The sequence below is a fragment of the Bubalus kerabau genome, chromosome 4, assembly GCF_029407905.1.
Source record: "Bubalus kerabau isolate K-KA32 ecotype Philippines breed swamp buffalo chromosome 4, PCC_UOA_SB_1v2, whole genome shotgun sequence".
NCBI lineage: Eukaryota > Metazoa > Chordata > Mammalia > Artiodactyla > Bovidae > Bubalus > Bubalus kerabau.
The window spans coordinates 124,848,999-124,876,551 of NC_073627.1; the positions used below are offsets into that span (position 1 = coordinate 124,848,999).

Genomic DNA, 27,553 nt, shown 5'->3' on the forward strand with positions numbered 1-27,553 from the left:
ATGCTCGCATTCTATTTCCATCCTCATTTTACAGAAAAAGAAACTGAGGTAGAGTGAGGCTATGTTATTTTCACAAGGTTGTAAAAATAATAAATAGAATCAGGATTTGCATTCAGATAATCTGACTCCAGGACCAAAAATTTTAACTATTCTAATATAGTCCCTATTTAAATTATGTTAATTATGGTCTCACATGTAACCAAGTAAAAATAGAGTGCTGATCCCTTGGACTCACCTTCTCTACCCTCAGATGTGTGTGCATGTGTGTGTATGTGAGTGTGCACACATTTTTGCTTACTTGCATGGCCACATTCCAACCTTTAGTAAATTGGAGGGCTTTGTGTCATGGCTGACACTAGTCTCCTTGCTGTTCTTTGGTTCTCAAAGTATACCTTTCAACCTCAAAACTTTTTCAGTGACTTTTCCTGATACTTAGAAACCATTTCCCCCAGATATTCAAACAATTCACTCCCTCACCTTCTTCAGCTCTTTTTTGAAACATTACCATTTCAGTGAGGCCTACCATAGCATTTAAAATTACAGGCCTCCTGCACTCCACAGACTTTTTCCCTATGGCCCCAGGGCCTGAAAGAGGGCTAGCACATAGTAGGAACTCACTAAACATTGGTTACCTAAATCTTGGGAATTCAGGCTGAGAGTTGGTCAACGAGGGTAAATGGGATTGGATGCCACAATCTTGTCACAGCATGTGGAGGCAGAGTGGGATGCCTACCTGGGAGAGGTGGTATGGAAGGAAATGTGCTACCATCAGTGGGGCCTCTAGACTCTTTCCATCCCAAAGAGTACATTAACCTTATCAATAGTCATTGTAGCAAAGGAAAGGTATATAATCCTGTCTAGCCCAGAAAAAAAAAATCCAAAAACATTTATTTTCCTTCTTTCATCCTTGGCTAGTTCCTGAGAGATCAAGTGAAGGGGAAAGTACAGGAGGTTGGGAGGGTGGGTGGGGCAGACCAAGAGCTGACTGTACCTCAGCTCAACTACTAGTTGAGCTGTCCTGCCCCGGAGACAGAGAGAACTTTGAATCAGATTTGGGATTGAAATTAAACCCTGAATGGAACTGTCTTTCAATACTGAAATAAGAAATACGATTTTTCTGATAACCAAAATTCACTGAAAAATTGGGAAATCTGCCACAATTTATGTTAAGGGAGTTGCTGCCCAGAAGGAAAGTTTGGTTCCACGTAGCTGACTTGGAGGAATATATCGAAAAAAAGCATAAAACAATTTGCTGTTTCTACTTCAGAAAATTAACACTCCTCCTCAACACAACAGTTTAGTTTAAAACTAGATATTATTATCCCATTGGAGAAGGCAGAAATTAAGGCTTAGAAAATTAAACAATGAATTTAAGGTCATACTGCAGAAAGTGTCAGGTTAGCCAAAAAATTCATTCGGGTTTTTCCATAGGATATTATGGAAATGAATGAATTTTTTGGTTAACCCAATATTAGCCATGATTAAATATCAAGTTTGGCTGAATCTACCGTCTATACTTTACTGTTGGAGATATCTTCTCACTTGCAATGAGAAAGAAAAACACAAAGGGAAACACACACCACCCACCCACCCACACACACACACATACACACGCAAACACCACCCATACACACACACACACATACCCCTCCTTCAGCCCAACCCATTTTACATTGTTCTCATAAAAGTGCTGAATAGAGATTGTCCCTCTTTAGAAATATTCTTAAATAGTTTGACATCCCCAAATTTATGCAATTGGAATATTATCCAACAGAGTCAACAAAATATTAATAGACTCAGGAAGCTGGTTACACTCATGCCTTCTGGTAGTTCCCCTCCCTGTTTTTTTTTTTTCAGTAACATTCAGTTAATAACTAGCATTCAGTTAAAAGCTGGAATTACTTCATTAGCTTAGCCAAATCATCTTTTTATGCTGGTGATAAATAAGCAGCTATTAGCAATGATTCACATTAGTTCCATGGTTTGAAACAGCTGATTTCCTCCCAGATGCTTTACTGCACTCACACAGATACTTTTGCTCAATGTATTCTTATTACGTTACTTGTACTAACAAGGTCACCCTCTTCTTTTGAACAAGAGTATAAATCTCTCTTCTCTGCAAGGTTAGACTTGGTAGAACCTACTTTATTAGAAGCATGCTCTTTTTTTTTAGATCTCTGGGTCGGTCCAAAGGCTTAGGGCGAGATAAATGGAAGAAAGACCAGCTGTTTCAAATATTGGATGAATTTTCAGACACAGTTGTACATGCTGGAGAGTCAAGCTGTGGAGGAAGGGGCTGATGGCATCACAGTCTTGTTTCCTCCTTCTGTCATTTTTCTCTTGTCTTTCGCCTGTCCTTCCACTTTGTTTCAACAAGAGCTCAAATGGACTCTGATAGCTTCTTTTAAAGTTTAATGTGGTGTTTGTGGAGTGTAATCATGTTGCCTTTGGTGCTAACCAGTAAAATGACTATAAAATGACCAGTAAAATGAATTTTCCCTTACTTCCTATCAGAACTTTAGCTGATGTTCAATTAGTTACCAAACTCAACTTGTTTTATCTATGGAACATTGAGAATAGCCCTTATACAGTTTCCAAGTGTTCTACAAACATATTGGGAGGAAATCAGCAAATAAAATTTGAATAGAAGAATTATTCTTCTGTGTTGATTGGTGGTTTTGTATGCATTAGGTCAAGTTCAGAGGTTAAATTCTTACATGTGATGGTGATGTTTACTGTTACTTTATAGGTTTACACTCATGATATTCTTCCTTGATAACTGGAGTATATTTGGTATCTGTTGAACAATAATGGTCTCATGATTGGAAAGCTAGAATTCTTAGAAGTTTCTCAACCTAAGTAATCCACACTTTAAATTTAATTTTACTTTTATATCAAAATCAAATTCTAGTTTTGAAAAATTATTTAAGAAGGATTTACAAGGCAACTATTCAAGAAACAAATGGTTAGATATAACTTAGTATTTTTTTTATCACTAATCCATTACTATTATATATATAACTTGGGTTTCCTCCTGGTAGTGACAGTATTTTCTCTAATTCATATAAATAGGAATCATCTACTATTCAGAAATAGTTAGTTTAAGATGTATTGTTTGGCTGTAGTATTTAAGTTTAGTCACTCATTGAACACCTTCTGTGTACTAGCCCTTTTGTTCCTACTTGTAAAGAAGTCTTAGTATAATGAGGGGCATGCATTGGGCAGTAGTTTATAATAGAGTGGGATAAATATTCCTTTAAAGTCTGTTGTATACCAGAGGGAAAGGTGACCTATGTTTACATTGAAACCTGGAGGATACAAGACAATGAATCAGAAAGAGGAGAATGGTAGGCAAAACGAGCTACATTAAAAGTAAACCAAGGAAGTAAAATGAAAATGATCTGAGAATGCCATAATCTAGGATAGATGAGGGGAAATGACTAGAGTGATAGATGGAAGGATAATTAGGGGACAGATTTTCGAGGATCATTCTAAAACATTTATAACTAATGGACAACCATTAATAGATCTACAGATGTCTTGGAATGATCCTTTCTGACCTTGACAATGCCATAGTACTGCTGTATAGGGAAGGGAAAGTCGCTCAGTCGTGTCCGACTCTTTGCGACCCCATGGGGGTCCATGGGATTTTCCAGGCAAGTGTACTGGAGTGGGTTGCCATTTCCTTCTCCAGGGGATCTTCCCGACCCAGGGATCAAACCCGGGTCTCCTGCATTGTAGGCAGACGCTTTACCCACTGAGCCACCAGGGAAGCCCCAATAACAGATTCCAAACTCAGTGAGCATCTTGCTCATGAATCTGCTCATGAATCAGTTAAAGTTCACCTGATCTAGATGAATACAGCTGGGCTTGGTGCCACAGTGTCCTTCATGCTCCTTGGACTAGCTGAAGGCAGTTTCTTCTCATGGCAAAAGGCTAAGGCAGAAGAGAACAAGCCCATTGTAAATGAACATTCTGAGCTTTTTCCTCATGCCATGTCCAACCCATTAGCCAATGCAAGTTAAATAGCTAAGGTTCCAGTCAAGGCGTGAGAGGTGTATTCTACCTATTATGAAACCAAGACATAGGTATGAAAGTATAAAACTATCACAGGGAAGTGAACTACTGAAATCAACCTATGGTACTCTGTATGCTTGTTTTTGTTACTCTGGGAACCATAGGTCCTCCTTTCTCACTGAATAAATATTATTTAAGTATTTTCTGATTAATCATACAAAATGATAAAGAGCTGTCACAAAGGAATTCTGCAATCGACCATGATCCAGCATAAGTGCATGATGCTGCTGAATTTGGGTGACAATGTGTTTTCCAGTAAAGAGATATCTAAGTTGGTTGGGCTTGTTCCTTTTAGGCATCCCGCTCATCAGAAATCCAGCAACCATAGCTACAGCCCCTTTCCTCCACTGCCCTAGTAAACCTTAATAACCTCCCTAGAGATCCGCCAATTCCAAGATATTGATTGGCCTTGATTCTGTTTAACTTATGAGAACAATCAAACTCCCCACTTGAGGTGATACAGTATCTGCAGTTCCTGGGAAAGAAAGACTAAATAAATGTCATGGAGAGGAAGCGGTTAGAGGCAGTGTCTGCCTCAACCTGTAAATGCTGCATGCGTCTTTGTGTCTGTCTCCGCTGTCACCTGAAATGTTTTCACCTTGGTTGTTTAAAGGTTTTCAACTACAGTCTCTTTTTGCTGTCTCTTGCAACCCTTCCCATAAGGTAGGCAGTTTACAGTAATAGCATAGGAATGAAGCTATGCTTCAGGCAGGAAAGGTTAAACATTTTTAAAATGCAAACCAGATAAATTTTTAAAAACCTCAAAATAGTCTTGGTGCCACATTGCCTCTATGCCATCCCTAGCCATTCTGTTAACAAAAGACGCCTCTCTCTCTCTTGCAGGCTTCTCGTTTGTCAGAGGAGAGATTTCCCTGTCTCCTCAGTGGCACACTCTGTATAATTTAAGGTGACTCACTATACAGGAAAGTTCACCTTCCATTAGCATGTTTTCTTTAGTAAGCACTCTCTTGCAAGTGCTGTAGTGTAAACATGAGTGCCTACGAATATGAACATTTATTAAATAGCACTGATGAATATTTCAATACCTCGGGGAGAGCAATTCACAGCTCAATCATTCAGGCTGTTTTAAGTGCAGCACAGGACAATTCCACTACATCTTCCATTAATATTTAATTGCCCATTTTATTCTGTTTACCTTTTTGGTTAATATATAATTTAAAGCCCTTCTACTAAAAAGGGGGGAAAAGAGAACAGCTGTTCATCTGCTTTTAACAAATCTCTAGTGAGAGCTTTTATCTCATTTAAAATTCATTGCAAAGAGTTTTTATTTAATATCAGTAACACAAAACCTCAGGTATTAAAAGTAAAACTTGGAAGTGGCTCTCAAGCAGAAAGCCTCGTTGTGACTTGGGTTTGATTACACATCCATTCCTGAGTGGCAGGCATTGACAGGAAACGTCTGAATTGCCAGCAATGGCGCCATGTGTCACGTCCTCATGAAATAGAATCACAGTAACTCGACCTGACACATTCTGACAACATGTCGGAAAGTTGTTATGCACCCTGCAGAAAGTGAGTCCTGTCATCCCAGCAATGCAGATTTTACTGACGGGATAAAACACTTCTCTGCTTGCTAAAGGACAAGGGAGTCAAATATGCGCGTGGCCTTGAGGAGCCGGGGAATCCCCGATGCGCTAACCATTCGTTTCTCCTTGGCTTCCCTTGGTGGATGCTATAGGCTTGGCTTCTCTTTTTGTTGGGTTCAGAGCCCCAGGGCTTCTCTCTTGTCATTTCAAGTTTTCTTTCCTCCCAGTTGGCTGCAGTTGTTTGTCCCTTAAATCCTACCTGGTGGCAGGGATCCTGACATTTACTGACAGATCTCCACGTTATTGGGGTCTTTCTAGACCTCCCAGGCTAGCCAGTAAAACTGACCCCCACATCCACCCCAGTGAGGGTCACCCTATCCCTTTATCCTCAGTCACCTGGAATCAACTGCTTTCCAGGACAGTGAGCTGCATAATCTCCTGTTTTTCCTGCTCTGCTTGATCTCTGCAGCAGATTCATTCCTTCCTGTCTACTAAACTCTGGTCTGTATAAGTATTCCCAGCATGGCTAAGCCAGCAACAGCAGGAACCTCAAAACACCATTACCACTGTCACTTTACTTCAGTTCTGAATTTCTTTTCTAAGATAGATTTCTCTTATCTGCTTTGCATCCCTTTATTACTCCTTTCCTCAATCTCTTGTTAAACTTGGTTCACTTTCTCCATCTGACTCTGTTAATGGAGACTCTTTACATAATGCTTCCTTTCCCTCATTCATTTATTCATTCACAAATTTTTATTGAACATCTGAGCCAGGCTTTATTTAATGTGCTGGAAATATAGAAATATAGTAGGGTGAGGAGGAGAGAGAGGGAGAAATAAGGGACAGAGAAACAGAGATAGAGACAGAGATACTACCTGACTTCATGTAGCTTACATAATTTGAAGAGGAGTCTTAAACTCTACTGATGGTGAACACAGTCACAGTGGTTCTTCACCCTTGCCGCAACACTGGGATGCCTCTGTGTGCCCAGAATGCCTCAATAGGCAGTTGGAAAAGGAAAGATATAAAATACTATTATAAATTCATTGCAAAGTCAGCTGCAGTTTTCACCCCTCTCTGTATCAACACTCTGAAGTTTGTCTTATTCAGTTGTCAAATCTGGGTTGTACTTATGAGTTTCTTTGGCAGTAAAATTAGGATTAAAGTATGGTGTGCCAGTTCTAAGCCTGGATTTCAAGAGACCCGTTTGCTTCTGTTTCCTTTTGAACCTTGCCTCTCCTGAACTGGCTTACAGGAGACTAAGAGGCCACAGGGAGCAAAGATAAGATATCCCTGCTGAGACCATTTTATACTGGCTAACAGCCAGCCAACCCCTATACATGGGAGGGAGCTCAACCAAGATCAGCAGAGTGCCTATCCATCACATACCTGACCACAGATATATGAGTGTTCCTAGCTAAGACAAGCAGAACCACCCTGAGAAGAAGGCTGAAAGGTTAGCACTCCCAGATTCTTGTAGGCAACAAGAATACATAACATTATAAGCTATTAAATATAGGGATGTTTTGGTATGCTCTAATTGCTAGCTGATAAATATATTCTCTAAACTTATATGATCTAGTTGGGTGAGATATGCACTCCCTTATTCTGTGGCAAACCCCACTCAACTAGATCTTAGGATTTCATAGTTTGGGCTTATTTAAATTTTTTTCAAGTTTCTGAGCCAGGCAATTGGATCAAATCCCTTAAAAATTGAGCTGAGACCACAGTGAGCTAGAAGTGAAATGAGAACCAAAGGCTAAAGGATGGAAGATATGGTTTAAATTTATTGCAAGGGAGAATTGGATGACTGTTTGGATTGATTTATATCTCATCAGAAAGGGCTCACATATCTCTGGGTGTAGTCATTTACCAGCTTGAGTGCAAAAACTGATGCCATGATGTAACTGTACACAGCTCAAATTGTGGTTACAACTCACATTTCTATCCCTCCTCCCCCATTATTCTCTGTATTAATTCAATCACAGAAGTTAGGTGGGTTGGTAGGGAGACCTATTAAGTCATCATGCTTTTTCCCAAGAGCCGTATCTGAATTTCTACCCATAGTATATTTTCAGATGCTTTCTTCAATAAAGTTGAAAATGGCTTGAGCAATGGTCCACCGTAAAAGCTTTAACTGGAAGTATATTCTTTAAGCACTTTACTGGAAAAGAAATTAAGGCAGAAAAAATAATTGGAGCTTTGTCTGACCAAAACCCACAAAATACAGGGACATTCAGGTTAATGGTAAGATTTTCTTTCCTATCAGCCCCCTTTTTTTGCTTTGTGTTCTGCTACAAAGGTATCAAATACCTCTTGCCTGGGTCTAAGAGCACATTGGAGTTAGGATAGCATATTATCATGATTCAGCGTCTACCAGAATTACATGGCTCATTTAAATTTCTTAGTATGACCAAATACTCAAAAGTTTATCAAGGTCAGAAAATCCAGATTATTTGCCAGGTGGGTAATTTGAACCAGAGAGAATCACAATATTGCGTCTTGTTACAGCTGAGCCCATGCCGTCATCTTATATTTTGCAGGCTTTAAGGAGTCTCAAATCTTGAGTTCTTTCCCTAGTGTCATTCTATACATATAGAATATCCTTATTCTAAAAAATACTAAAGTGAATTAAGGGAATCTAGTATGGAGTAATTCCCAAGCTGAGTGGATTTACACAGGTCTCTGCAATAGCTGGTAAGAACTCTTTAATTGGAAAGACCAGGTAAGAATCCACATAGGGGTAGAATGATCTTGGTCAAGGTTACCTAAATATATGAAATCTCAATTTTCTAATTTTTAAAATGAAGAGAATAGTTTCCCCATATTTGTTATTAGGATCAAATGAGATAATGTATGTAAAAGGACATAGATCCATATTTCCCCATGTGTTCTGCCTAATGTTAATAGAAGTTATGAATTAAAAAGTACTCTATTATCAAATAATTGTGGGAAACAGTGTCAAGCAAAATTAAAGGTTTTCTATACTGTAGGACTTCTCAGAGTTTGTAATGTACTAGTAGTCATAATGAATCTGATTTCCTAAATTCATTTGACTGTGGTACTATTGGGTTGGCCAAAAAGTTTGTTTGAGTTTTTCAATAATATCTTATGGAAAAACTGAATGACCTTTTTGGCCAATCCAATATAAGCCAGTAGGAAAAGCATTGTGCAGGAAATAATGAATGTCCAGAAATGTTAATTTCCTTCTCTGTTCTGCTTATCATAGAGTAGTCCCAGTGGTTTGGTAAGATCTGAGAGGGAGAGCTTTTTCTAATTCTCTCCACCTCTTTCTCCAAAGTTTCTACAAAGATGGAATGATCAACTCAAACCTGCTTATGCTTTCAAGCATAAAAGTAGCTCATCATTCCATTCCAAATAATGCTGTTAGCATTCAAAAAATTTCCATTACTTGAGATTCAAATAATTTTGTTGTTCAGTTGCTAAGTCATTTCCAACTCTTTGTAACCCCGTGGACTACAGCTTGCCAGGCTTCCCTGTCCTTCATTATCTCCCAGAGTTTGCTCAAATTCACGTCCATTGAGTCTGTGATGCTATCTAACCATGTCATTCTCTACCTCCCCCTTCTCCTTTTGTCTTCAACATTTCCCAGAATCAGAGTCTTTTCCAATGAGTTGGCTGGCTCTTCCCATCAGGTGGTCAAAGTACTGGGGCTTCAGCTTTAGTATCAGTCCTTCCAATGAATATTCAGGGTTGCTTTCCTTTAGAATTGACTGGTTTGATCTCCTTGCAGTCCAAGGGACTCTCAAGAGTCTTCAGCATCACAATTTGAAGGCATCAAAACTTCGGTGCTCAGCCTTCTTTATGGTCCAACTCTCACATCCATACGTGATTACTGAAAAAACTATAGCTTTGACTATATGGACCTTTGTTAGCAAAGTGATGTCTCTGCTTTTTAATACACTGTCTAGATTTGTCATAGCTTTCCTTCCAAAGACCAAGCGTCTTTTAATTTCATGGCTACAGTCGCCATACCCAGTGATTTTGGAGCCTAGGAAAGAAAATCTGTCACTGTTTCCATTTTTCCCCTTCTATTTGCCATAAGGTTATGGGACCAGATGGCATGATCTTTGTTTTTTGAATGTTGAGTTTTAAGCCAGCCTTTTCACTCTTCTTTTACCCTCATCAAGAGGATCTTTAGCTCTTCTTCACTTTCTGCCATTAGAGTGGTATCATCTGCATATCTGAGGTTGAAGATATTTCTTCTGGCAATCTTAATTCCAGCTTGTGATTCACCCAGCCCAGCATTTCTCATGATGTACTCTGCATATAAGTTGAATAAGCAGGGTGATAATAGGATATAAAAAGTAAAAATTTCACTATGTACCAATTAGAATGACCAAAATCCAGAATACTGACAATATTAAATCTTGACGAAATTTGGAGCAATAGGAACTCTCTTCTCACTCATTGCTGGTGGAAATGCAAAATAGTGCACTCACTTTGAAAGATAGTTTGGTGTTTTTGGACAAAACTGAACATGTGCGTGTGTGTTCATGCTAAGTTGCTTCAGTCACGCCCAACTCTTTGTGACTTTATGGACTATAGCCTGCCAGGCTCCTCTATCCATGGGATTCTCCAGGCAAGAATACTGGAGTGGCTGCCACACCCTCCTCCAGTGAATCTTCCCGACCAAGGGATTGAACTAAAGTCTCCTGCATTGCACGTGGATTCTTTTCCACTGAGCCACCAGGGAAGCCCCAAAACTAAACATACTTTTACTATTTTTGTTGTTGTTCAGTCACTAAGTCATATACAACTCATTGCAACCCTGTTGACTGCAGAATGCCAGGCTTCCCTCACATTCCTTAGTTTCTACCCAGGTGGGTTGAAGACTTATGTCCACACAAAAACCTGTACACAGAGGTTTACAGCAGCTTTATTCATAATTGTCAATTGTCAGCTTTATTCATAATTGTCACTTGGAAGCAGCCAAGATGTCCTTCAGTAGGTAAGTGGATAAATAAATTGTGGTCCATCCAAGTAATACAATACTGCTGCTGCTAAATCACTTCAGTCGTGTCCGACTCTGTGCGACCCCATAGATGGCAACCTACCAGGCTCCCCCATCCCTGGGGTTCTCCAGGCAAGAATACTGGAATGGGTTGCCATTTCCTTCTCCAATGCATGAAAGTGAAATGTGAAACTGAAGTCGTTCAGTCGTGTCTGACTCCTAGCGACCCCATGGACTGCACCCTACCAGGCTCCTCCGTCCATGGGATTTTCCAGGCAAGAGTACTGGAGTGGGTTGCCATTGCTTTCTCCAATACAATACTGTTCAGCACTAAAAAGAAATGAACTGCCAAGCTGTGAAAAGACCTGGAGGAAACTTCAATATTTATGATGAAGTGAAAGAAGTAAAATGAAAAGTTACATGCTGTGTAATTCCAACTATACGATACTCTGGAAAAGGGACAATAAAAAGATTAATGGTTGCCAGGGTTTAGGAGGGACTGAAGGTTTAGCCTCTTTTCACATGATCATTGTTCATCTGCATTTGTTTTCTTCCCTATGCTCCTCCTTTGCTCCTTTTTCCATTGAGCTGCTCTTTAAAAAAAGGTATTGATTCATATAAGCTCTTTGTAAATTAAGAAAATTATCTTTATAGGTAACATTGTATAAGTTGGAGAAAATATTTTTGTAGCATATGTATTGTAAAATGTTCCTTATTTTGCTATTATCTTTTGTTTTTGTCACATAGAAATTTAGAATGTTTATACTGCTAAATTTATTTTTATTTTTTATTTTTTGTGTTTTTAGTTTAGGTCTTCCTGTGAAGAAGACCTTCTCTATTCTAATATCCTAATAATTTTATTTTTACTTTTGCTGATAATGTTTAAGAATTCATTTTTTTTACATTTAAATCTTTAACATAGCTGAAAATTATTTTGATACAAAGAATAAAAGAGGGAGGGATTCAACTTTTATTTTTCCAAACAGCATTCCAGTTGTTTTAACCTCATTTATAAGGAATCTGCTTTTCTCCATTGATGAAAAATGCCACATTTAAATTAATTTCCTATATGTATTTGGTTCTATATCTGAATTCTCTACTCAGTTTGTATACTCCTATTCATAACAATTCTTATAATTTTCCTAGATTGGGTTTTCCAAGAATGGAATAACCATTTTAATAGAATAGGCTATACTTTTTATTTAACATAAGATTAAAATGTTAAGCCTAACAATTTCCTGTTCAAATATTTAGGCTTAGTTATTGAATTGGGAAATTGTGTGCTTATGTGTATGTGTATAAGTGAGAGAGAGAAAAGAGAGGATAGATTTCATTGATATAAGTACTTTAACACTTGAAATTAAAAGGAAAAAAATAGTAAAACTGGTTATTTCCATACATTTTAAGCCTTAGTTGTTAATGGGGTAGTTTGTCAATTTGCTATAATTATAAAACTTAAAGAATTAAAAGTAATACAAATTCTTTAAAAGTAAGTATTTTCTTTCACAAGCTGAAAATAGCAAAGTCAATGTAATTTGTACCTCTGTCCCTATAAAATTTCTGAGTGGTGAATCAGCCTTACCCCCATTACTGATGATAGAAAAAGGTTAAAAAAAAAAAAAAAAGTGAAATCTGATTAAAACAAACAAAAGAATCCATGTTAGGACTTGAAACAAACCCCCAAAGAGATGAGTGCTCGCTACATGTATCTTCATTGATAAAAGTCAGGCTGGAGACTTGTTTGACTTACACTTTTTATTGTTGTTGTTATAAGAAAGAAATTTAGAGAATGAAGTTGATAGTGAGACCTGGAAGAGCATGTTAAACCTTCAACAAAGCTTTCCCAAATGGCTTAATTTTACTTCCAGCATTCAACTGTAGGTAAAATGATCCTTTAGAGAGTATTAAATAAGGAATTTTAGATAAGTCAAACTGAAGCTTCAGAACTATGGGGTAAGGCCAGGAGTAACCTTTTTATCTTTGCTTAGTTTCAGTTATACCTGTGTTTTTACTATTTCAGAAAGAAACTTGGGAATAGATTCTAATCTAATAGTTCATTTTATATACCACAAAGGCACAGTACATATGTTATTTCCTTTCTGATTACATCTTTCTTAAATGTTCTTCTTGCACCAAAATTAAATTGCCTGCTTGGATGTTGCCTTTCTCAAAGTGGAGGATAATTCCATGCAGGTATTATATTCACTGTCTTAGCCCCTTGCTTTTTATGAAAATAACATAAATTCAAAAATGAATCTCTTAAAAACCTTGGCTCTCTCTTTCCTATTTCCCTCTGATGCTTCTTGTGTGGATTTATCAGATGAAAGATACTCTATCAGCAGTACCACTATTATCTACCCACTTCCGAATGCTCATGCTTTCAGTTGAAGAAATCTGATCCCCAAATGGAAGGAATCTATAGTCTTTTCTATTTGTAAAGACAGCTGCAAGTAATTGTTTAGTGTCTCCGTTATTTCCTTTTTCATTGTCTCTAATTCCCCTGTTATTATTATAAGTGCACACAATTTTTCCTTGATGTTGTCCTCTTAAATACACACATTGCTTCCAAAACATTTAAAAAATTTCTTGGTTGTAATGTTCTGCTTTTTTTCATGCTAATTATTTAATTTTCCTCCTTTAATTTTTGATTACTTGTTTACAATTTTCCCCTTTATAAGCCAGATTTTTTCCTTTTACTTTAATGACTGATTTTTTTTTTCCTTTCACAATATGGATTATTTAATACCCAGAAGAAAAGAACAAATGCCTCTTCTGTTTTATCTTAACTTCAGCAGCTTTTGTCTTATTTCAGTCCCTTTGGGACCCTGGGAAGCCTACTTCCAAGTGACGAGCAAAAGCACAAGAGTTCCCAGGCTCTGGAGGGGCTCCTTTTTCTTCTCATGCATCTCCACCAACCTGAGTATGCAGAGCGTGCTGGCTGCTGGCCAGGCCTTAGCAAGAACAGTATTGCCACATACACATATTTGTCTACTTGGGGGCTCACTCTGGCTTGCTTAGTTCTGGAGATGCTTTCTCTGAACACAATTCTTCCAGATTCTCTGTAATTCTTCCAATAAGTAGTTTTGTAACCCTTTGGCTTCATTCAAAACACTAGAGGTACCTTACCAGGTTGAATAGCCAGTTTGGGACAAGCTGTGCTAGGGAAGCACCATGCACCCTTAGTGTCCCAGATAGTCAATACCCTTTGTACTTCACTTTTCAACACCTCCCTGTTGGAAGTCACATAGAAGAAGACATCTAGACGTCTAGAGACCTCCCATTAAATCAGTCTTGCTGTTTTAGCAACATGCTTCCACTTGAAGCTAGGATGCTTCCCTGGTGGTTCAGAGGGTAAAGCGTCTGCTTACAAGGCAGGAGACCTCGGTTCGATCCCTGGGTCGGGAAGATCCCCTCGAGAAGGAAATGGCAACCCACTCAGGTATTCTTGCCTGGAGAATCCCATGGACAGAGGAGCCTGGGATAGTCCATGGGGTCGCAAAGAGTTGGACACGACTGAGTGACTTCACTTTTCTTTTCTACTTGAAGCCAACCTCTGTACTATGTCAAAGGCTGTCTAACTCACAGACTTTGCCCCTATGACAGCCCTCTATTGGTAATACCCTCCCCCCTTAACATTTCACATAACTCCTACTCATTCTTTATTTAAAGACAGCTTTCATTTTTATCAAATATACATATACTTAGTTCAAAAGGTCAGTTACTCCTACCGGCTTTGTTAAAGTCCCCAACATTCTCTGGTCTCCTTTTCCTTTTCTCCCTACCTAGAGATAATCACTTCCTCTCCTATACTTTATTCTCTAGTTATTTATATTTTAGTCATTATTTGTTGATATCCTAGTAGGGAAGGTAAGAATTTGGTTTCCCGCCTTCCCCTCTATCCTCTAATACTTATTATATCAATGGTGCCAACATAGAAAGATTATAGTTTAGGTTGGTGAAGTTAGCATTTACATTATTATTTATTATATAATTTGGACCTGAATTGTATGGTAAACAGTGATCATTTTTCTTACCTATGCAAACTTTTTTTTTTTTTTCCCTACTGGATATAATACTTTCTGGTTTTTGTTTGCTTATTTTTCTATATGTTTAAAAGAGGCCAATTCTGAACACTGTCAGTTACCTAAATTGCCTCTCAATACTTTCATTCACATCTGCAATCCTAACGGTTTCATCTTCTGCAGGGATCTCTCTTAGAACATTCTGACCTGCTTTAGTCTGCACAGGTTGCCCTCCATACCTGGTGTACAGCTGTTACTTTCAGATTCCCATTTGCCACCATCTCAGGGATTCTCTTTGCCACTGCTCTGTATTGGATCCCCTGCTCTTGTTTCAAGGTTGCATCATCCTCTCTGATTACTCTGAGGATATTAAAGATAACTTTTGAGACTTCTTTTTGCATAATTTCTGTTTCCTCTACATTGCTTTTTTTCTGTTTATTTTCCTAGAATTTTCAATAGTCCTGGATGTCTGTTCAAGTTTGCTGCTGCTGCTGCTGCTGCTAAGTCGCTTCAGTCATATCCAACTCTGTGCGACCCCATAGACGGCAGCCCACCAGGCTCCCCCATCCCTGGGATTCTTCAGGCAAGATCACTGGAGTGGGTTGCCATTTCCTTCTCCAATGCATGAAAGTGAAAAGTGAAAGTGAAGTCACTCAGTCGTGTCTGACTCTTAGCGACCCCATGGACCACAGCCCACCAGGCTCCTCCGTCCATGGGATTTTCCAGGGAAAAGTACTGGAGTGGGGTGCCATTGCCTTCTCCGGTTCAAGTTTAGGAGTAAGGAAATGAAACTTATTGGAAGCTCTGAGCATGTGAGTAGGATGAATGGGCAGTATTATCATTGTGGGTTGATTTGGCTCTGTTGATATGGAAGAACTCCTAATTTCAGTATCTTTTTGTCTTTTCTCATTGGCTAAATAGTTTCTCCAGAAGAGACTTGTGAAATCTCCTGCCTGGAGGGCAAATATCCAACAGCCAACATTTGGAAACTGAGTGGAGAAAGCGAACTAGAGTATTATTTCCATTTTTAGTAAAGTATACCTTGATTCCCCCTGTCCAGAGACTATATCACTCAGCCAACTGTTTTTAGTCTCCAAATTTTGTTATTCTCTTCCCTCCTTTTACAAGTTTTTAAAAAGTGAGGTATAATGTACATACAGAAAAGCACAAAAATTTTAAATATGTAGCCTGATGAATTCTGACAAAGTGAACACATTTGTGTAATTACTGCCTAGATCACATTATAAAACATCACAACACCTGGAAAACCTTCTCTTTTATTCCCTTCATCTAATCAAAAGTATCTACTATTCTAAATTCCGTGACTTTTATCAGTTTTATCAGTTTGAGCTGTTTTTGAATTTTATATAGATTGCATCATTCAGTATCTTTCTTCTGTGTCTGGCTTTCTTTGTTCCACATAATGTTTGCAATATTCAACAATATGCTGAGTAATTATACTCCTTTGTGTGAAATACTACAATTTTATTATCCTACTGCTAAATGCATATTTGGATTGTTTCCAGTTTGGGGCTACTGTAACTAACACTGCTGTGAATATTGTTATATATCTTTTTTGGTGAACATATACATTAATTTCTTTGTATATATACCCAGAGGTAGAATTGTTGGATCATAAAAGCATATGTTTGTTTTACTTTGGTAGGTACAGCCGAAAAATTGTCTAAAGTTTTTGTAACGATTTATGTTCCTATCAGCAATGTAAGAGTTCCAGTTGCTCCACGTCCTCAGGAGCTCTTCATATTAAATCAGCCCTTTTAGTCTTTCCTCTCTAAGGATGTTGTGACAGCTCACTGTAGTTTTAATTTACATACCTCCGATGAATAATTATTTTGGGGGCTCCAAAATCACTGCAGATGGTGACTGCAGCCATGAAATTAAAAGACGCTTATTCCTTGGATGGAAAGTTACGACCAACCTAGATAGCATATTCAAAAGCAGAGACATTACTTTGCCAACAAAGGTTCATCTAGTCAAGGCTATGGTTTTTCCTGTGGTCATGTATGGATGTGAGAGTTGGACTGTGAAGAAGGCTGAGCGCTGAAGAATTGATGTTTTTGAACTGTGGTGTTAGAGAAGACTCTTGAGAGTCCCTTGGACTGCAAGGAGATCCAACCAGTCCATTCTGAAGGAGATCAGCCCTGGGATTTCTTTGGAAGGAATGATGCTAAAGCTGAAACTCCAGTACTTTGGCCACCTCACGCGAAGAGTTGACTCCTTGGAAAAGACTCTGATGCTGGGAGGGACTGGGGGCAGGAGGAGAAGGGGACAACAGAGGATGAGATGGCTGGATGGCATCACTGACTCGATGGACATGAGTCTGGGTGAACTCCGGGAGTTGGTGATGGACAGGGAGGCCTGAAGTGCTGCGATTCATGGGGTCGCAAAGAGTCGGACATGACTGAGTGACTGAACTGAACTGAACTGAACTGATGAATAATTATGTCAAGACCTTTTATGTTTATTTGTTATCATTTTTTATAAAGTGCCTGTTCATGGTCTTTAGAAGAAAATTTTTTAAAAAGTGATTTTTTTTCATATATGCTAAACAACCTTGATTTCATTGCAATATATTATCCATCTTTGTATAACTGGACTTAATTTGCTAATATTTTGATTAGGATTTAGTATCAATACTCCAGAGATTGGACAACAATTTTATAATCTTGTTTTTTCTTATCAGATTTTGATAATAAACTTCATCCTGGGCTGGCAAGTTTTTCCTCTTTATACTCTCTTAAAGAATTTGTATAAAATAGGTGTTATTTACTTATAAGCATTAGGAAGAATTTTTGTTACAGATTCAATTCTTTCATAAATATGAAATTTTCATATTTTCTTTTTGTCAGTTATAAGAGCTTTATTTTGTATGAATTTATTGATTTCATCTAAATATTCAAATTTTTTGGTAAAGTTTTTCAGAGAATCCCCTTATTATTTCTTTTTTTGATTCTGTAGGGACTATAATGCTGTCCCATGTTTCTCTTCTATTATTGGTTCTTTTCTACCTTTTTCTTTCTTATCTTCACTCTTGATGTTTATAAATTTCATAATTCCTTTCAAAGAATAAAACTTTTGACTTCCTGATCTTTTCTATTCTGTTTTTATTTTCTTCATTGTTCATGTCTTCATTCATTCATTTATTCTTATTATTATCTTTCTTTTGCTTTTGGGAAGTATTTAATTTACTGTTCTTTTGATTGCTTTTTAGGGAGGTGATTTAGGTAATAGGTTTTTAGCTTTTTCTTCAAACACAGGTTTTCACTGCATTCTAAGGGCTTTCATATACATTTTTATAAATTTTCATTTAGTTCAAAGTATTTTCTTTTCAGTTGATTTCTTTAACATATAGTCTATTTATTAGCATATTACATAAGTTCAAAACATTTGGTGATTTTCTACTTTCTGCAATTAATTTCTAATTTAATTGCTTTATGACGAGAAAACATAACATGGCCATAGTAAGTTTTCACAAAATTAATCATTATATCAGCATGTAACAGTGGCTATTATTTAACTATGATCTGCTCCTACTTTGCTCATTTCTCCTCCTTTTAATAGTTCTGAGGCCTTGGGTAAGTCACTTTACTTCTCTTAGGCTTCAGTTCAGTTAAGTTCAGTTGCTCAGTCATGTCCAACTCTTTGTGACCCCATGGACTGCAGCACGCCAGGCCTCCCTGTCCATCACCAACTCCCAGAGTTTACTCAAACTTATGTCCATTGAGTGGGTGACACCATCCAACCATCTCATCCTCTGTCATCCCCTTCTCCTCCTGCCTTCCATCTTTCCCAGCATCACGGTCTTTTCAAATGAGTCAGCTCTTTGCATCAGGTGGCCAAAGTATTGCAGTTTCAGCTTCAACATCAGTCCTTCCAATGAATATTCAGGACTGATTTCCTTTAGGATGGACTGGTTGGAACTCCTTGCAGTCCAAGGGACTCTCAAGAGTCTTCTCCAACACCACAGTTCAAAAGCATCAATTCTCTTAGGCTTAGTTTCATGAAATAGAAATATGGAAATATGAGTTCTAATATTCCTTTCATAGCTCAAATATTCTATTTTCTAGGTTGCCTTTTCTCCTCTTATCTAGAATTCAGCAGCATGATAATAAAAAGGAATCCATAGAGCAAACTTCATTATTTTTTAACATACCAAATAGTTGTAATTGGCAAAATAATTGCCGTTTCACCAAAACATGGATTGAATTTTGTTTAAATAAGAATAAGGTATAGAGTCTCCCCTGACAGTCCAGTGATTAAGACTTGGCTTTCCAATGCAGGGGGTGTAGGTTCTATCCCTGGTTAGAGAGCTAAGATCCCACATGCTTCATGGCCTAAAAAACCTAAACATAAAACAGAAGCAATATTGTAACACATTCAATAAAAACTTTAAAAATGGCTCACATCCAAAAATAATCTTAATAAATAAGAATAAGACATATACTTATGTTTTTTTAAAAGAGTTATTGTTGTTCAGTTACCAAGTTGTGTCCAGCTCTTTGTGGACCCCAAGGACTGTAGCCCACCAGACTTCTCTGTCCCTGGGATTTCCCAGGCAAAAATACTGAAATCTATTGCCATTTCCTTCTCCAAGGGCTCTTCCCAACCCAGGGATCGAACCAGTGTCTCCTGTGGTCTCCTGAGTCACCTGTGTTGGTAGGTGGATTCTTTACCACTGAGCCACCAGAGAACCCCCTTTTAAAAGGGTATGTAATTGTTAGTAACATTTACAGTCCCTGCTTCTTAAGGCATGCCTCATTTCATGAAAGATCATGAATGAAAACATTGAAATCCCCCAAGAAAGCTATAATCTTATTATGGAGAGCCTGAGTAAATCCTGGAAATCTTGGAAAATTGCAAGAAAAAAATGATTGTAACACAAATTTTAGCCTCCAGTCACAGAGTGCTCTCTTCCAAATGCAGCTTGCTGTTGACACATTTCATTAATAAGCACTGTGCTTTACAATGAATGAGCCAAGGTTATTTCAGACACATGGCAAATGCTTTCTTCTTGACCTAGGGATTGGAAATACTTGCTGATTTTTCTTCCAATAATGATATTTTGTTTTTTTTAGAATTTTGATTCTTAAGGAAGAGTCAAGATTGATGTTAGGAAGTAGGTTGAAATTTTTTTTTGTTCACAGTTTTTTAGCTTTTTTTAAAGATTAAAAAAAAATACAGTAGCAAGCACTTCTACTTTGTTAGGCATTGTACTAAAGCACACTGATTCTTTTACACTATGGCATGCTTTTTCACATATTAAGAGTTGTGGTCACTTTTTTTGCTATTTGATAATATGTATGCATTGTGAAAAGATTTTCCTCCCATCTAGTTAATTAGAATGTCTGTTATCTCCAATGTGTGTGTGTGTGTGTGTGTGTGTGTGTATTTTTGGTGAAAACATTTAAGTTTTAATGTTGTAGCAAATTTCAGCTAGTGTTACCAGTTGTAGTCACCATATTTTACATTAGATCCTCAGACCTTACTTATCTTGTAGCTGAAGGTTTGTATCCTTTTACCAACCTCTCTCACTTTCCCCCACTCCCACCTCAACCCCTAACAACCACTTTTCTACTCTGTGATCACTTCTAATTGCTATTCTAGAGTCCAGGTTGACTTATGTACCTTTAAAGTGGTTAAACCTGGGTCTATCTTGGACATAGAAAGGCTTGGGTTCCCTATTAATAAAATACTAGAACTTTCTGAGATTGGTCCAGTGATTGGTCTTACATGCAAAAACATATTTTCCTAAGAGATAGCCTGTTTTTTTCCCTTGGTAGAAGAAAAAGAAATATTAAGCTTGAAATTTTCTGATTGTTTCTTATCCCCATCCTCAAAACAAGAGAGTGAATCATTTCTGTTTCCTCACCAAGAGGCGTAGTTATCCTTAAAAGCTATCTTGTTTTTATGGCTTCAGGTTTTTTTTTTTTAATTTCCTAAACTTCTTCTATCCTGCCTTTCCACAGTGGCATACAAGCTTACTTTACCTTTGGTTTCTACTCTGTTTCTAGTCTTTGTCTTTCTTTCTTCCTGGACTTAGTATTATGAACTGTCCCTTTTTTCCTGGTGTACCTTTGCTTGGGACTTAAAAATTGCTTTCCCCCTTTTTATGCTCTGTGGCTATGGTCATTAAAACTATCTCCATCCTTAACCTTGGATGTTGGAGAGCATCTTTCCAAGTGTCTGTTTTAAAGTCCATGAGACTAAGTCCCAAGGAAGTAAAGAATCTCACCTCTTAGGGCCTCATCACTTCCAGGAGAAGAGCTCAGACAGGAGTATATCTGAGTTCCCACTGGCATTTCTCATCGTTTAAATGGAAGAAAGTTTAAGAGAAAGAGCCTAGAGAAAAATGAGACTGGTTTGCTCTACTTTATGGGCCAAAGCTAGCTACTGCCATGCACCATTAATTTAAATTCTGAAGTTTAAGAATCAGTGCCTCCTTGTCAGATTCTTTTAGCTTACTCTAAGGATTCTTATCCTCAGTATTAGAAATATTTTTCTGCCTGGTTTGGTGGTTTAGTTGCTAAGTCATGTCCAACCCTTGCAATCCCATGGACTCTAGCCTGTCAGGCTCCTCTGTCTATGGGATTCTCCAAGCAAAAATACTGGACTGAGTTCCTATTTCTGCCTAGATACTTTCAAAATACAAATAATAATAGCAGCAGCAGAAACAAAAACATTATAACATTTATTGAGAACTATCTCTGGTTCCAATCAATTTTATATATATTCTCTCATTTAACACAACAACATAGTAAGTGAGGTTATATCATAATCCTGCCCAGGTAGCTCAGTGGTAAAGAACCTGCCTGCCAATGCAAGAGACACATGTTCCATCCCTGGGTTGGAAAGATCCACTGAAGAAGGAAATGGAAACCCACTCCAGTATTCTTGCCTGGGAAATCCCATGGACAGAGGAGTCTAATAGGCTACAGTCCATGGGGTCACAAAAGAGTCAGACACAACTTAGTGACTAAACAACAACAAATCATTATTCTCATTTGAAAGAAAAGGAAACTAGGGTTTTAGAGAGGTAAATAAATTGCCTAAGGTCACATAACTAATATATACTGAAACTTGTAATAAAATCCAGTGGGCCTAGCTCTCAGTTGCTAGGAATGTCACCTTCTTCTTTGCTCCATGGTTTAATAATACAAAATGATTTCTGAGATATGTGGTTTGGCTTATTATTAATGCCAAATTAGATATTCTGTATCAGAAACTCTTATTTTTGATAGGATGTGACCAAGAATGTCCAAGCAGTAATAGGCTTTTACACTTAGTACAGTGTTTTAGATATAGGACATATTTTCAGTATTTGCCCACATATTGATCCTATATGGATGCTTCCATTAGAGAGGAAAAGATTGATTTTTACAAAAATCATGGAGTTGCCCAAGGTCAAATGCAAATAGCAGAATTAAGACACGGGGCACAGTCTTTTGACAAATATGTCATTCTTCTTTACATAGGGTGCTGTATTACTGTTTACCAGAATTACTCCAGGGACTTCTCTGGTGGTCCAGTAGGTAGGACTCTGGGCTCCCAATGCAGGGAGCCCAGGATTAGGGAGCTAGATCCCACATGCTGTAGCTAAGAAGTTTGCATGCTTCAACTAAGGTCCCGCGAGCTGTAACTAGGACCCACTGCAGCCAAAATAAATAAATAATTTTTTTGTTAAAGAATGACTCCAAAGTATCCGTGAGATGGAATTTCATCTGTTTGGTAACATAAGGTTATATCTGTGTGATATAACCTAGTTTATTATGTTGTTGTGTTAAATGAGAGACTATATATAAAAATTTCATCTTTCTGGTAGCATCTCCAGAAAGATGATAAGGGTAATCAATCATAAGAATATCTCCAATATTTTTTTACAGAGTAGAATTCTACACCATTTATGATCTTATGTGTCCGGAGGAAGACAGATATCCTATAGGGTTTCATGAAGCACTCTCATCTTAGTCAACAGGAGAAAGAGAACCTCTGATGCCTTTATATTCCTACCACACCCCTCCCTGCACATTATTAGAAAGTCAGCCTTCCAATTATAGCACCTCCTGGGATAGCAGTTGGTTCCACTCCACCGAATCTATGGTAACTTCTATGTCACAGATTTCATTTTTATCTAATGTGATATGTTGAATTGCACTATCACATAATTTTAGTACCTTTTTATATGTCTATTGGGAATATATTCCCAACTGCTGCAGCAGGGTGCTGTGATTTCTTGAGTGAATCCTTTGATTAAAAGGAGAACTTTGTGGGGGTAGATGCCACTTGAGGCTAAACAGAAAGTGCCAGCGACTCATTAGAACCTAGACAATTAAAAAACTCAAATGCAGCATTTGTCACCTCTGCTTAAGCAACGCATCAGAGATCAAAATACTAGAGCAGAGTTTCACTTGTTATTTACATTCTAATCAAGGTCATCCTAACAAATAGCTTCGTATATTGTCAGAAACACCAGCAAGAGCAAATCCTTAACAAATGACTGATTATAAAGAGAGATTGTTACAAGAATATTCTAGATATAGAAGTAAAGCCATCTTTGCAAACTTCAGGACAGGAAAGGAAAGAGGAAAGCATTTGGATACTCTGTTAAACAGTCTGCATGTTACATAATTTTCAGTAATGAGCTAGTAAACCAGGTCTCTAGGAGGTTGGAAGCTGTAATTTTTAGTTTTACAGCCAGTGTTCTCACCATGGCTGATTTCAGGCTACCAAGTGAAGCCACTGCACGCCAAATTTAAAAAAGATGCCCGCATTTGTTTCTCACAATCTGTAAGAGCCAACTATAGCATGCCACTGAATCCTCAGTGTAATTTTATGAGGTAGGTATTATTATCAGAGATGTTAAGTCACAATGGCTGGAAAATTGTAGCAGTTCAATTGAAATTGAAATGCTAAGAGTTCTATCCTCTTCTGCTATTCTACTATGCCTAACATGTATATATGGAAAGCTTTCCCTGTGCTAAGCATAGGAAGACATATTGCCCTAGTAACCTAAAAATAATGAAGAAGAAATGCATGAAGGCTTTAATCTTGGCATTATGTTGATTCTCTACCCACCCACATGGGAATTGTGAAAGCAGTTTTCAGGATTTCTAAGAAATTTACAATAGAAAGAGATTTACTGAATTCAAAAATGCAGTGTAGTGGAAAGAAAACATCTGATGTATCTTCCAGGTTTTTTTTTTTTTTTTTTTTTTTGGTGTGTGTATACTTATATTAGGGCTTCCCTGGTGGTGCTAGTGCATAAGGGATGTGAGTTCGATCCCTGGGTTGGGAAGATCTCATGGAGGAGGCCATGGCAGCCCACTCCAGTGTTCTTGCCTGGAAAATCTCATGGACAGAGGAGCCTGGTGGGCTACAGTCAACAGAGTCACAAAGTTGGATAATTGGATACAACTGAAGCAACTTAGCACACACACATACTTATGTTACTGCTTAAAAGAGGTGGGAACACAATCATGCCCATAATGTTCTTAAAATGGGGAAGAATTAAATATAATTAAGACCCCTCTCCCCTGCTATTCTGCTAAAGAAATATGAGCCCGTTCTGCTTTTCTAGTTTGTCTCAGGAAGAATTTGATAATGCCATAGGATAAGACAACAATGGGCCCATTCTCAAATGGGCCCAAAGTGATCAAAGCTGTTTCATTTTATTTTGATTGATTCCTCATCTGTTTCTATTTTCTGTTTAATTGGAAAGAATTGGCAGGGAGTGCTTAGTGTCTAAACCTATTAAATTCAATTTCAAATTTTGTTTACCAAACTCAGACAGGTACTCAGGCTCATAGTCTTATAGAAGCCTGGTATGACTTACTAGTGTTTTAATTAGGTTACCTAGAATAAGTGATTTTCTTAAAATTATGCTAAAAGTAGAGTTTCACAAGAATTTACAACATTGTCTGGTAGATGTTTATAGAGGTTTTAATGCTTCAGTGGCCTGAAAGACTGAAAGAACCTCTCTAAGTAGCTAATTTACCGTCTGTCTAACACTGTGCTTTTGACAGTTATACAATCAGTTGAAATAGAGCTCAACTGCCTCTTTGCTCTCAGTTCCTTGTCAAGTTGATTCCATCCCTCGGCTACTACAGCATCATGGAGATACAGGTTTAGAGGCTCATAGGATTGAAATTGTTAGTGAAAATTATGGCATCTCAAAATGACTGCTGGACTATCTGGATTCCAAAAAAGAATTTTTGGAAGGAAATCTAGAGGTTTATGTGTGGACACCAAGTGGGAGGCAGATGATTGGGAAATGACTCTCTGCAGGTCTTCCTTTCCTGATTCAGTCTGTGTATCTTGGCTGACCTGCAGTAACAAAGGCCACAGACATCAGAGGCTACTTTCTTTGGAGTCAGTGAGGAAGGAGATATCACACCTTCTCTCTGAGCCCTCGTGACAGGCTCTTCCAAAACCCCTTCACTGTTCTTCATGTTGGCTGACCAGCCTTGGCCATAGTAGAGGTGCTATATATATAGATGGGTCATTTAACCTCGTTGTGCCTAAGTTTTATCATCTGAAAAATGGGGATAGTAATGAAACCCAAGTCATAGACCAGTATGCAAAATGCTTCTATATGAATGCTATATACATGTTCACCCAGATAAAGTTGCCTAAACTAGGTGATGTAGCACATGATTTCAATGTTCTGGCTATATCTTCCAGAATCTTCTGACATTCACTCTGTGCTGAAGACTGTTATGGCAAGCACCAGCCAGAGGTCTTTTTTCCTGTCACAGATTGGCTTACATGAAGACAAAGCTTTATCTGTAAACATAATGCTTCTGGAAGGAGTCCCAAGCCAATGACAGAAAGGATGTTGATGGATAAATACTTGGCTTCTTGTCCTTCGGTTGAGATCATTCTGGAGTGTGTTCTATACTGCTTCCTCAAGGTCCCCAGGGAGATTAAGCTCTAGTTGCCCACAGCGGTAACTGGTTTGATAACACATACTTACTGACTTTCTTCTCCTTATCTTTCACTCTCTCTTCCCATCTTTTCCTTCCCTTTTCCTCCATCTTTTCCTCTCCTTTTTTTGTTTCACTACTCTATTTCCCTACTATTGTTTCCTGGGTCACCTCCTAAATAAACTACTTGCGTTTGAATCCTTTTCTCAGGGTCTGCTTCTGGGGGAACCTGAATTAAGACAAGTTTCATGACTTTTTAGGAGTATTATTAATGGCTATTAGACTGAGGACATTGCTATTAAGAATTTCATTGAGATAGCATATTTTATTTAAAATTTCTAATGGGCATGTAGGTTTTTATACTCTGTATTTTGTATATTAAGATTTTTTTCTTATATTTTCATATATTTCTTATATTAATTTTCTTATATTAAGATTTAAGTAGGAAAAAGTTCTGAAATTAGAGGCAGAGAACCCAAGTTACTGTTGACCAACTAGGTGAATGCGTTTTTTAAAAAATTATCAGTTTTATCATGTGATACTAACATACATCCAATATTGTAACAAATAAGATAATGTCCATAAAAGGCTTCTGCAGAGCCTACATTTATTGTATCATTAGCACTCTTCTCAATGGGTTTTGTTGTTGTTATTGTTCTTAGAATTTTCACCACTTGATGCAGATTCCTCCTGTGAAATTCTGTGAAGTAAAAATGTATTCATTTATACTAAAAAGAGAAATATTGTGACCATATTGTTATAACCTACCTTCTGTTACTCAGTTTTGGTTAACATTTTAATTTCAACTTTTCAACAACCTTATATTCCTTCTATTTCAGAAGCTGCCTGATGATCTAGCCATAGTTTGTGTGTCTTGTAGCAAGCAGGATCATAGATTTTTGAGTTGTGTCCCCCAAAACTTGGACTCTAAGTTGCAAACTGCATGAGACGTTTTGATTAATAATGTCAAGAATATTTATTTTTCCATTATGCAAACAATTCATGTGCTGTTTGACTAATGCTTATGCCAAGTATGAGTTTACCAAACTACTCAGCCACAGGCAAATTCAAACTGTATAGTTTTTCCCTGTGACTAAATAATGAAAAAGACATGAACAGTCATAAAAATAAGGAACATTCTATTGCTTATTATATTAGCTAGTTCAGAAAGAATTGATCGTTAAGTAAACTACTTATTTAAAAAATAGTTTAAAAAGTTAAGCCCTGTGAGAGTGAAGAGACTAAGACTCCACCCCCTTCTCTGTAAGATTTGACATTAGACAAATTTGGAGGAAACCACAGTGTCCTTGGCTGAGGCTCCCTGACAGGAAAGAACCACAGTAGTGACAGATGGGAAAACATGACAAGAGAAAGTAAGTTTGGGCTTCAGCAAGGTTTGAGGATAGGTCTGGCCTTGGCAGGTCTTGTGCTAAGCCTTCATTTGTCCTTAGGCCTTGCCAGCCTGGTACAAGAGTCAGGACTTGGCAACAGTGGGGTGGCCCTAGGAGTCTAAAGGTCCACAGGTCACACTGTCGCTGTGGGAGTCTCATTCAGCTTCAGTCCCCTTGTGACAGTGCCAGCAGGGTAGTTTTATTAGTGGTTTTCCCTCTCATTGAGAAGAATGGTGGGAATCCTCTGGCTGAATAATTGTGATCGCAGGTGACTTGGGATAAAAAGCTGCCTGCCAATATAGGCATGTGGGTTTGTAAGTGATTAATTAGAATAATAAAAAGGATGTGGCTGTGTTTATATGTCCAGGCTGGTGAAGCAAGTTACTATGATTCAAACATTTTTCATGTTATCATGGATTGTAATGCCTGCCGAGGGGTATGGTGAGAGAACAGGCCATATCTTATTTTATCTTTTCTCTATTATTGAACACTAACGTCTTTTGTGTGAGGCATTTCTGACAGAATCTAGTATTATTGTAGCCTTATTAGGATAACAGTAGTAGGAATAATTCCCCAGGTGTTGAAAAATAGGTAGTTACAG

The 27,553-nt window shown here is 37.8% G+C and overlaps 1 long non-coding RNA gene across 2 annotated transcripts in view; it reads right to left on the bottom strand.

Annotated features, from left to right (window-relative positions):
- Window positions 1-27,553, bottom strand: part of LOC129650197 (uncharacterized) — a 58,017-nt gene that overhangs the window by 19,861 nt on the left and 10,603 nt on the right. Inside the window, exons 2-3 of one of the 2 annotated variants that reach the window (XR_008713681.1) lie at window positions 6,519-6,620; window positions 3,846-3,936 (exon numbers count right to left, since the gene is read on the bottom strand). This is a non-coding gene — a long non-coding RNA (uncharacterized LOC129650197). The remainder of the gene's footprint in view (window positions 1-3,845; window positions 3,937-6,518; window positions 6,621-27,553) is intronic. The other variant, XR_008713682.1, reaches the window with a different exon arrangement.